We start from the raw sequence: 12284 nt of genomic DNA, 5'->3' as shown, positions 1-12284 counted from the left end.
AAACCTTCTAGTGACTCCGATAATATTTAAATTATACAATGATCCATACAATGATTCACTTGGCCCTCAGACGTGTCATGTGCATAATGATTTGCCGAGTTGATTCCACAAACTTCCCATCTGCTGTTTACAATTTTGCTAAAGTAGGCCATTTAGTTGCACTCATGAGAACTGATAAAACTTGAGCTTTTATTTATTGCAATATCCACTAAATGTGCTAAAGCGCTTTACAAGAGGTCCCTGGCCAACAGCAACACTTAACATGTAGGACGTGACATGACACCTGTTAGGCAATATTACAATTCTTTGGACAGAGACAACACTGTTAACTGCCATTGTATGCCTGAGTACAGTGAGAAAACATGAGTAAAGAGCCTTTTCCAAGGACTCAACTATGTTCAGAGCAAGGCTTGAACTCAGGACCTTACGATCCGAAAGTGAGTGTCATACGACAAGACCACAGAGCCTCAATACATAGTCAATTGTTAAGCTTCTCTATCGATAACAATGATGACTATTCTCCTCTGATTGCTTGTTCTCAACTCCATTAAACAGGGAACAATTTCCAAATATCTTGAACAGACTGGGTCCTTCATTGGTAAAATACTTAAAACTTGACTCATGCAAAGACTCATGCAAATGGACCTGGCACAACTGCCTGAAGTAATTTTTTTTTTCTGTACTCTTTGTCTATCAATTTTTATTGGGTGGCTGGGTCTAATGTTATATTTGTAGTAGCTATGTGGGATTTTTACCTCTATCCCTCTAAATAATTTGTGTCCCCCTAGCAGTGATTGGGAAGCTTCATCTATTATATCTAGTAGAAAGTACTTTGTCCAGCCCCGTGGGCCTAATGTCACCGAAGGACCACTAGGTTGGGTGATTCTGGGGGTTACGAATTATCGACTTGCTTATAATATACAGTTGCTTTGAATCAGCTGCTTGGTTACCTCCCATCGTCTCACTGATAGCATGTAAGTTGAAAATCAAAGCCTAAACATGGTGGTTTGTTTTCATAGAAATCATCCCAATATTTAAGACAGCTTGTTGAAAAAATGCACAGCTATGAGTGCCTCCCCCCCCCCCCCCCCCCCCCCCCCACCCCTCCCCTTGTTTATACAGTCTACTCCGGATAATTGCAACTTTTCCCAAGAAACGTAATTAATTCTATATAAAAGTCGTAATAAATTTTCGACCTCAAAAAGTGGCAAATTCAAGAAATCAATCAAACAAAATCTCATGAGTAAATTTCATCATGACAGTTGAAGAATCGAGAGTGGGCGGGGTTAAATGCTCTAGTAGTGTGGCACCAATCTATCAGAGACAAAAGAGGTCCGGACTTTGCAGTATTGGTTTGTGTGGTCCTGTGACCACTAGATAGGAGGATAGGGGTTGGGATACAGGTAGACAATGAACAATGTCACTGAGTAGCTGGTTCTATCAGAACTGACTGAAAGTACTCTGCGATAGACTAGCGTCCTGTCCAAAGGATATTAATCCATTCCTATTGTCCGTTTCACGCTGTAGAAACGGGGATGATCTCCGACTCCATGGGTCTCATGGTTCTAAAGAACTACTTTCCTTTTTTTTTTTTTTTGTTTAGCTCTGAATGAGTTTCAGTTGCTAGTCTAGCATAATATGGATGAAACTTAGGTAGACTCAGAATAGGACGCTTGTAAGTTAAGAAACGTCATATTAATTTAACTGACGCTGAGATTATCTAAAAGTGTCTCAAGTGCCATAAACCAGTGAAAACAAACAAGAAAACAATCAGACGAAGCACACAAGGAAATAATAGTTGTAAGTGATAGCACCTTTAGAGACTTACTTATTTCCTGTCCTCATCCTGTATCTATTGGCCTTGTCTTTTCCTAGATTCCTATCCAATGGCAGTCCTGATAGTGATAGTTGAGTGGTAGAGCACTCGCGTCACAAGCGGAGAGTCCAATGTCGACCCGGGTGCAGTCCAGATTTTATGTAAAACTCCTTTGTCTATTCCACAACTGGTTCTGTTAAGTCTAGCGAAAAGTACCCTGCTATAGACCAGCGTCTTATCATAATGGTAGCAATCATTTACAACTATCCATTTCACGCTGCAGAAATAAGGATAAGCCCCGGCTCCACGAGCCTGAAAGAAAACTTAAAACCCAAAAGTGACGTAGTACTGATCGACTCTCATCCTACTCAATGATCTCTTGTGTGTCATGTGTTCCTTTTCCTGGGCGCTGATACTGATATTATGATCTGCAAATACACTATTCTAGCACGCTCTCGGGAGAAGCCATAAACCATGATTGAATCCAAGCGCGCGAAATCCGATGCTCACGGGAGGCAACGACCTATTTTATAGATACAATTTGGTCTCCCAGTTCCAGTGTGTCGGATTTCGGCGTGCTATAGAACCCAGCGAGTACTGTATCTCAAACGCCTTTAAACACATTAATCTAATCTATAACCCCATTTGCTGAGGGCGCGTGAGGGAGGTTTTAGACGTCGCCTGAGTTTAGACACTTGGACAGGTTGCTAATAGGATTTATTGGTGTCTCGTCTTGTAATAAAATCAATGGATACTGATTTTATTCCCAATGACCTGTTTGGGAGTAACTGAGGCACCCTGAAGCGGACGAAGGATGACAAAACAACGAAGTGTGATATATAATTATTGTGAAACGTATTGATATAGGTATCTACACATCTTTTAAACAGTGGTTTATTTTTCAGAAAATAAAAACACAAAACCTAGGTACGTTCACCACTTTGGCTCAAAATCGTATGGTGTCAATAATTTTACAACTTCCCATAATATTAATAGATTTAAAGCAAATGATCTGCATGGACACTTAAAAATGAAATTGAACGGTTCTTTTTGACTTAACAATACACTGTGCACACAAGAGTGCGGCAATTATGAGGAATAAATAAAAGAAGAAATTTATTGCATTTTCACAATCTTGGCACCACATAATATATCTTATTACTGTGGAATTTATTAGTCTAACATGTATGGAATTAGGGCGCTAAGAAGTTATTCATTCTTATTCCTCCTCCTCCTCCTCGACTCCTACTCATTCTCTTCTTCTTCTTCTTCTTCTTCTCCTCCTCCTCCTCCTCTTCCTTCTTCTTCTCATCCTCCTCCTCTTCCTCCTCCTCCTCGTCATTCTTCTTTCTCTTCTTCTTCTTCTTCTTCTTCTTCTTCTTCTTCTTCTTCTTCTTCTTCTTCTTCTTCTTCTTCTTCTTCTTCTTCTTCTTCTTCTTCTTCTTTTTCTTCCTCCTCCTCCTCCTCCTCCTCTTCTTCTTACTCTCTAATTTTATTCAGTCAGAGAACATTTTTCACCTAAATTTCACAAAGAAAATAAAAAGAATAAAAAACTATAATCTGGGCTAGCTAGCACTCTCCTGGTATTGAAAGCCTAAAGGACATTCTTCAAGTGTGTGTATTTATATTGTCCGGTGGCTTGATTATCGTGAATTAGTTTGTGCCGTAAGCAGAACTAAATTATATCAATAAATAAAACATCTACACCAGTGAGGCCCCAGTCTCCCATTCCCTGATTGAGAACTGAAGTCATCAACACTTCCCTTATCGCCATACCAAGTGGATGGTTATAATGTAGCCAAGAACACAAGTGGACTTCACAGTCACAGTCTTATCAACGACTCATCCAATCATTAACTATTCTGCCGTACTATGAAAAAATACCCTTTGAAAGTTTTTGCCAGAAAACTCATCCTTCAAATATCGTAAGACTAAAAGACCCTCATTTTGTATAAAACTCACAAACCGGGAAGTTCCATGTTTGAGAGTATTTGACAAGATGAAGGTCATTTTAATCTATCGATATATGAAGGGCGAGTTTTCTAGCCAAATATTTAACAAATTAATATGGTTTTTCAAAGTTTGGCAGAACTATTCGTGCCAATGTTGCTGATACCGTTGTAAAATGACAAAACAGCCTACATGGGCCAGAAAAATTTTATTCTATACAGAATATAAATACAGGATGACTCAAATGTTGTCAAAATGTCTTAATTAGGAGAGTTAGATGTACAGAATTCTTCAGGTCTAAGATTTTAAAGAATTTTTGCAAGTTGGAAGTCAGCTTACAATATCGATTATGTAATAATATGAAGTAAACGTTTCCTTGTCAAAATAGAAGAAAACGTGTTTTGCCAATTTATGACAAACTAGGCCTAAGGCGCGTGCCGAGCTCTCTGAGGTTTGTTTACACTGGCAATGCTAGACCTAACAAACACGAGCCCCACGAATATAAGTGGATGGAACTGTGCAGAAACAAGCGTGGGAAGAGAATTTGACAAAAATCAATCGATTGAGATCGTAAATTCTCCCATATTTTATTCGGTTTTAAATGCATATGTTTTCTCAAAGAGAGCAGTAACGTTAAGAGTGATGCCGCTTGGAAAGCCGAGTGGCATATAATCTTCAAATATCGATCGATTTAAATGAACCTCATCTTGGCAAACGTTCTCAAACCTGGGACTTTGCGAGGTGGCTCAGCGTTACGGTCTTTGCTTCGTACCCAAAAGATACCGAGTTCGATCACCCGCCGCTGCGCTGTGTGGCCTTGAGCAAGTCACCTCGCCCTAGCTCACCTTGCGGCACTGCTCTGCGGCTGACGCCTGGGTGATTCCAGTCTACCCTTGGAATAGACCCTAAAGACAAATTTCCTCATGGGGATGAATAAACGGAATTTTATATATATTTTAAAAAAATTTAATGGATAACAATTTCTACCCCCCCCCCCCCGCCTTTTTCATAGAAAATCACACACACACACACACACACACGCACGCACGCACGCACACACACAGAATTAATTAATTAATTAATTAAAATAATGAAAGTAAATAAAAAAAGAAATATCTACAAAAAAAAAGCACGGAAAAAAGAACAAAAAAAAAACAACCAACCAAACAAAACAAACACACAAACAAAAAACAAACACACACACACACAGACACACACACACACACACACAAAACAAATCCCAAAAACCCTCCAACCCTAAAAAACCCAAACAAGATACAAAAAAAAAATTAGAACAACAATAAAAGAAAAAAATACCCAATAAAACAAAACAAAAACAATCACACAAACAAAACAAAAAAGGATTAGAAAACAACACAACTACAGTGACAACAACAACAAAAGCAACAACTATTCAAAACGAAAAAAAAAAAGAAATGAAAGAAACAAGGAAACGAAATAAAACATACAAAAGAATGATGTACTTTGTGTGTGATAACATTGAATAAGGAAATAAACTGTATTCAAAAAGATAAAAGTCAACAAACCAAGATAGATATATAAATATACAAATAGTTTGTAGACTCCTTAACTAGATAAAACATTACTTCATGAAATAACCCGTTGTTTAAATAGATGAATCGATAGATGGTGATTTTGACAGAAAATCGTAGATTAGATAAATAAATAAATTGTAAGTTAAGTGGATACACAAAGACATACATTATTATAGTCGTCTTTTAATAGATGCATAGATGATAGATTGAATAAATAAAATAAAAATAAAAATCACTCTTTAAGAAAACAAATATAAGATAAATGAATAAATAACTGATCCGCAGATAGTTATACACAGACCTATGTAAATAAGTAATGAGGTAAGCCCTACAGTTCCGCACGAGAATCCTCAAGATTCACTCATGAGGGGATTTATTTTCCTTTTGATTATACGGGTTATTTTAATCCAAAAAAACAAACAAACCTCTATTAACTTGACTACTATTTGGTGTATAGGGATGAATAATGTGTCAAGCAGTCCTTCAGAGCCATAAGGCCCATGGAGCCAGCGTTTATCTCGGGTTCTATAGCGTGAAATGGACAATAGAAATTGCTTACTACCCTTTAGATAAGACGCTAGTCTATCCGCCAGATCTAACAGCCCCAGCTACCGAATCACTGGGTCGGGTGGACAGGGAGGTCAGTTAAATTCTCGACTGCACCCAGGATCGATCTCAGTCCCTTGCGTGAGAAACGAGTGATCTACCAACGGAACTTTCAAGACTCTCAATAATGTAAATTATTTGTTTTTAATGGTTCATTACTCTTGAACAAACAAACAAACAAACAAACACATAAACAAACAGACAAATAAGAAACTAAAACGATCTTTTTGAGATTACGTAATGGGTCTGCCTGTAAATAAATCCTAATGAAAATTCTTTAAATTTGATTAGTATTTCAGGTGTGCATCTTTATTGCTTACAGAGTTGTGACCCTTTGAAATTCGATGAATCATTTTAAATAATTTTTTAAAGAGCACATACCGACGTGCATATATTTGAAGATCTGATATTCAAATACTATTATGAGCTCGATTTAACATTATTATAATGGAAATATTTTGCATTGGTTTGGTAGTATTTCTATTACAACAATGAGCCCATAATAATTTGGGTTATCTGATCTGCAAATATGTATACGTCGGTACACATTAAAAGCATATCTCACTGTCTTCAAATTTCATTGCTGTGCACTAGGTATATTATTATCAGGCTTTAGAATCTCGTATACTCCAAACATAAGACATTCTGTGACATTTAGAAACAGGTACGTTACCTTTCTGATGGAATAACAAATTTCATGTCAAGCGATTCTTGAAAGAGATAACCTTTGAATGGACAGATGTTCAGTATTTATCAGGAATACAATATGGCGTCGTAATCTGACAAAAGGCAGTATTTCTATTTTAACCAGAAAACGTTTTACTAATAATATGATAATATGATATTGATGGGTTAAAATATATTGAGTTTATAACAAAGCCTTAAAACACGAGACTTCTTTATTCCTAAGAATGAACCGTTTCGATAAGTCTCAGTTCAGCTTAAAAATCCGTTTAGTTGACAAGCTGGGGCTCATCTTCATAGATGGTGTAAAATAAAAGTTTCAAGTAAGAAAATGTGTTGTGTTAGAGTAATGTAGTGTAGTGTAGAATGTAGGTAGGCCAACCATTTTATAGAGAAGAAGTAGAAATTGTAATGATAGTTGGATCTGAACCTGCTACCGCCAAAGTAGAAATAGTGAAATATAATTCACCCTGGATGGCGGACAAAAGAACGACGTGATTAATGAAGTTAAGGAATTACCGAGACAAATACAAATAGATGTTCAGAAGTTAAAGAGATATAGATTGATTTACAACTAAACACAGGGGCAGGCATATAGATAGACAGACAGACAGACAGACAGATAGATAGATAGATAGATAGATAGATAGATAGATAGATAGATAGATAGATAGATAGATAGATAGATAGATAGATAGATAGATAGATAGATAGATAGATAGATCGAAAGAAAGATAGATAGATAGATAGATAGATAGATAGATAGATAGATAGATAGATAGATAGATAGATAGATAGATAGATAGATAGATAGATAGATAGATAGATAGATAGGTAGATGGATATATATTTATTTTTTCTCACCTCATTCTGTTATATCCTCCCACAACGTTGTTTCATCCGTGATGTAATCTTCAGGGAGGTATTCTGTGTGGTAGTTTCAGTTGGCGCCAATGTTGTTTCCGGATGTAAGTTTGTTGCGCATGTGTTCGTGTGCATTTGTGGATGTGTGGGTATGCGAGCCGAGTGTGGCATGGTGTTGGGGTTGTCTGGGATAGTGGTTGTTTCATTGGGTTGTGCAATGTGTATTGGACAGTAATCATTTTCTCCTGTGCAAGCACGTGTTGAAGATTTCTCAACACCAACACACCACACTAAACAGAAAGAGAGATAAATAAATAATTCGCTCCTAGAAACTGTCGAGCACTCTACGTGATACCAGCTAATTCCCGTCAACCGTAGTTATACATATAGATAGATAGATATATAGATAGATAGATAGATAGATAAATAGATAGATAGATAGATAGATAGATAGATAGATAGATAGATAGATAGATAGATAGATAGATAGATAGATAGATAGATAGATAGATAGATAGATAGATAGATATATAGATAGATAGATACTAAAACCAGACAAAAAAGTGTTTGTCATTGAAGGGCTCGCCTGAGTTGACATTTCACATCGTTTCATTCTCTCATTTCCATTGTTTTTCTTTTGTTTCTTTTTTGTTTTTTATTTTGTATATTTTAATGCATATTTTTTTTCTTTTTGCCTTTTCAGTCAATTTGTCGGTTCTCCTATTTATTTGAAACAAAATTAAACCCTTAAGTAAAACAAATTTAATACCATACAATAACAACAGAAACAACAACAATGATAAAGACACCGGGCACGGACAAAATACTAAGAATAAAGAGAAGAGCCGCTAGACCTACCCATACTAAGCTCGAAAAAGAACGACGTCGGGTGCTTGGTATGGGTAGGTCTAGCGGCTCTTCTCTTTATTCTTAGTATTTTGTCCATGCCCGACGTCTTTATCCAGAAGACTGTAGAGAACGGCAGTGCCGGGTCGTCGGAGTCAGTCTCCGGTGTTGGTAAGCCCTAAACCAGACTATCGATAGTATGCGCTTGGCTAAGAAGCTCACAACATTGCCATCCGGAAGTATAACGGACCAACACACAAAACTATGTGTAACCTTAAACGTTTGTAGTCTGGTTAATATAGTTTAGTGAGAATTACTCATAAACGCTGATGGCAAAAAACAATAACAAAGACCTGAGTGACGTCAACTTCATTCTATCTATAACCGTTTAAGGTTGCATATAGTTTTGTGTGTTGATCCGATATATTTCCGGATGCCAATGTTGAGTTTCTTAGCCAAGCGCGCAGAATCTATATGCAAAAATATATAAATAAATAAATTAATTTTTTTAAAAAGGAGAAAAAAAAAGAAAGAAAAGAAAAATGCCTGTTATGCATTATAAGTCGCATATTTTTAACCGATGTTTTACATTTTTTAAAAAGTCAGTGGCAATATAAGCAGGATACGTGTCTCTATAATTCTTTGTCGAGTTTTTCATCAAAAATGAAAAGCTCTCTCAATTATTTTTTTTTATTGGTGACGATAACAATATGTTAGTTTCCGACTATTCTACGCAATCCAGAGGTCTTTGTATCTGACTTTGTTTGGTCTGTTCACATAAGAGCCGGATTTTGTAGCCTTTTAAAAAATTGAGATCCTCACTCACATTCTCTCTTCCTACTCAGGTGTAAAATGAGTACGAAGTTTGATGTCTGTCTCCCTGTCTATCGTTCTACATGCTCTGTTGCTGTTGACCTCAGACATTTGAGCCCACTCAAAAGCGCTAGCTATACAAGAACTCAATTAAAAATAAATGCTTTTAATTTGTGAACCAAAGCTGTCTGACGGGGATATTATGAGTGGACTATATTTCCCCCTCGATCTATCCTCGTGATTGTAGTCATTCAATAATTCAAAAGACATTTTGTGTTAGGCTATGTACTTACGCAATAAATCGTTAAACTCCTACAGATTAAGATAAGATACTGGCTTTTTAACCAATCTGGAAGAGACAGCAATGCCATTCGGTCGAAAATGGATAGTTTGTATGCAGTTTACACCATAAAATAATGCGAAAAATCAATGGGTTGAAAGAAATTCAATCTGGTAAAATATATAAATGAAGACCCGGCAAGAGGAAACACGTCTTGTGTTGAAAGTAGTGCTGGGATTACCCGCCCAAATCATTACCCGGGTAATACCCGGGTAGTGGTCTGATTACCCGGGTACCCGCGGGTACCCGTGGCAGGAGTGACTTTTGTCCCAAAAAATTTTTTTTGTGGGGGGGGGGGGGGGGGGGTCTTTTTTATTTTTTAAATTAATTTATTATTTGTTACAACAAATGAAGCGAAACTGAAGTAAGAAACAAAGATAATTAACTACAATGAAAAAAAAAATAATAGATAAAATAAAAATACCTGAGATTCCTTTAAAAGATAAGAACTAATATAATATTAATATAGTCTTAACCTATTGATTCCAAAATTGAATCAAATGTGTGTTAACAAATAAAACAAAAAAATCAATGTAATTGAACAATACAGTAGGAAAATCTTTTGAAAAAATTTCATGTAAATGTAAATATGTAAATAAAATTATATTATTTCCAATTTTTGTTCAAAAATATTAAAACCGCCAAAATTATCACTCTCAGTTCGGTTTCCATTTGTTGTATCGGGTACCCGTTACCCGCCCCTTTTACCCGAGTACCCGGTTTAACTTTATTACCCGCGGGTACTCGCGGGTACCCGGGTACCCGCCCAGCCCTGGTTGAAAGACGTAGAAGAAAGTTCCGTGCACGAGTGATGCGATGTGACGCTTGCGGTGCATGTGGTGTTGTTGGTGTGGAAGGGAAAGAGGGGAGATACTAACAACGCAACAAAGGCACACGGCAGGATGGCTAACTCTGATCAGGCTTTACGTCGCTTTTCGTGATATCAAGTCCTTCGATTTTATTACCATCTTTATTGTGGATTGAACACGAACACATGTTGCCCAATATCGTGATTTCTTCATCTTATAATCGGTGAGTTACAAAGATATTTAAAGTTGATATGATCTCGACCTCTGCTTCTTTACCCATTGATATTTGCGGTTGATCGCGCACATCTGTTTGTTGTTGTTGTTGTTTTCTTTGTTTTTTTTTTTTTTGGTTTGTTTATTTATTTATTTTAAAAATTATTTTATCTATTTTTTTTATTTTTGCCATCCATAGGGATGGGTGGTTTAACCAAATTCAATTCAATTGTCTAAAAGTAGTTGATGATATTCATAAGTTTGTGTGATACTGGGTGGGGATCCTGACCTCCCATAGCGGGCAGGGAGGTACATACTGTGTCTTCTATACCCTTATATCTGTTTTCCAACATGCTTTCTGCCTTTGTCTTGGAATGAGATTACTTGGTTTTGTCCTGGCCCCAGTCGGAGTCCTGGCTGGGAGGGAAACAGTCAAATGCATAGTTATTGTTTTGGGAGATGATATTTTTTTCTTTGTAAATCATCTCTCTGTTATGTATTATTATTTTTATTTTGAATGTATAATGTAAGCATTTGAGTGTGTTCCTCTTTGTTGGATTCTGTGCTTGTGTCTGGATGAGACTTGTAGGTGATTTCAAACTAAGTACATTGGATGTATGCTCTTGGAATCTACATCTGATCCCTATTTGTTCCCAGTTCCCCTTTGTCTTACTTTTTCTTGGGTGCTTTAATTGTAATTCTAGAACTTTTTACTATCCCATTTTCTTCCTTTTTACTGGCGCTGATATAACCTAAATGTGTTGCAAGCGCCGTAAAACCCTTAAAAACATTAAAAACAAGTTTGTGTGATTATTACAATTATAATATTTGTGATTATTCGAGAGCCATAACTAATGAACATTATTTATTGACAGGATTGCATACTGTCCAGAATTAGGTAATAGCTGCGTTTCTTATTTGCGTGTACCGTCTTTACGTCGATTTATACTGTTAACAAGGAGTGATAACTGTTTTCAAGGATATAGATAGGTTAATTGCTAACTTACGATTTAAACTTATTTAGGCAAACAAGTGGTTCTCATCAGCGTCAGACAGGTAAAATATCTTATGAGAAATGAAATACTCGTTCATATGATATTTTACGAGAGGGCGACGTGCACATATATGCAGGTCTGACATCCGAACCCACTTATGGACCTAGCTTAACATTGTTGTTATGGACAAATAATTTTGCGTCATTTTTTGAGATTTCCATTACAACAATGAGCCCATAAGGAATTGGGCTATCAGACCTGCAAATAAGGGCACGTCGGGAGAGGGTATTTTTAACTCGTGAACAAAATAATTTAGAACGATTAAAAACGATATCCTTGTATTTTTTTAATCGGTTAATCTGACAAGTTCTGATAAGTCTAGTTTTCTGTCGAGGTGAAATATCTCTCTTGAAATAACTCACGGATTTGTTGTTACAATTATTGAGTGAAGTTATTATGAGCAGACTCAACATTTCGTTTGCGGGTGTTCTACATTTTCGCGTCAAACATCGGATGTGTGTTGAGCGAGAAGGAATAAGACAATAATATTATTACACATCTTGTGTCTGTGTGTATTAATAGAAACAATATTTTTTTCCGTTCAAGATCGTTCACTTTCTGTGGACGGAGAGAAAGATTCATACCTCGTTGTACTGGTAGGTATAATATTATGAAGTCTTATCTCTTTTTAAAAAAGCCTGACTCACACAGTGTATTACTAGTGTTTTGTTATTATTATTATTATTATTATTATTATTATTATTATTATTATTATTATTATTATTATTATTA

The 12284-nt window shown here is 36.4% G+C and overlaps 1 protein-coding gene across 2 annotated transcripts in view; it reads left to right on the top strand.

The window, feature by feature from the left end:
• Nucleotides 1-10285: 10285 nt before the first annotated feature.
• Nucleotides 10286-12284, top strand: part of LOC144964723 (acetylcholine receptor subunit alpha-like 1) — a 42730-nt gene continuing 40731 nt past the window's right edge. Inside the window, exon 1 of one of the 2 annotated variants that reach the window (XM_078899268.1) lies at nt 10286-10507. The gene's annotated coding sequence lies outside the window, so the exon portion shown is untranslated. The remainder of the gene's footprint in view (nt 10508-12284) is intronic. The other variant, XM_078899267.1, reaches the window with a different exon arrangement.

This window comes from Berghia stephanieae, chromosome 2 (assembly GCF_034508935.2).
Source record: "Berghia stephanieae isolate SIO BIC M18660-M18661 chromosome 2, UCSD_Bste_1.3, whole genome shotgun sequence".
Taxonomy (NCBI): Eukaryota; Metazoa; Mollusca; class Gastropoda; order Nudibranchia; family Aeolidiidae; genus Berghia; species Berghia stephanieae.
Note: the sequence above shows the minus strand (reverse complement) of the source record. Positions and strands in the feature narration are given on the sequence as shown.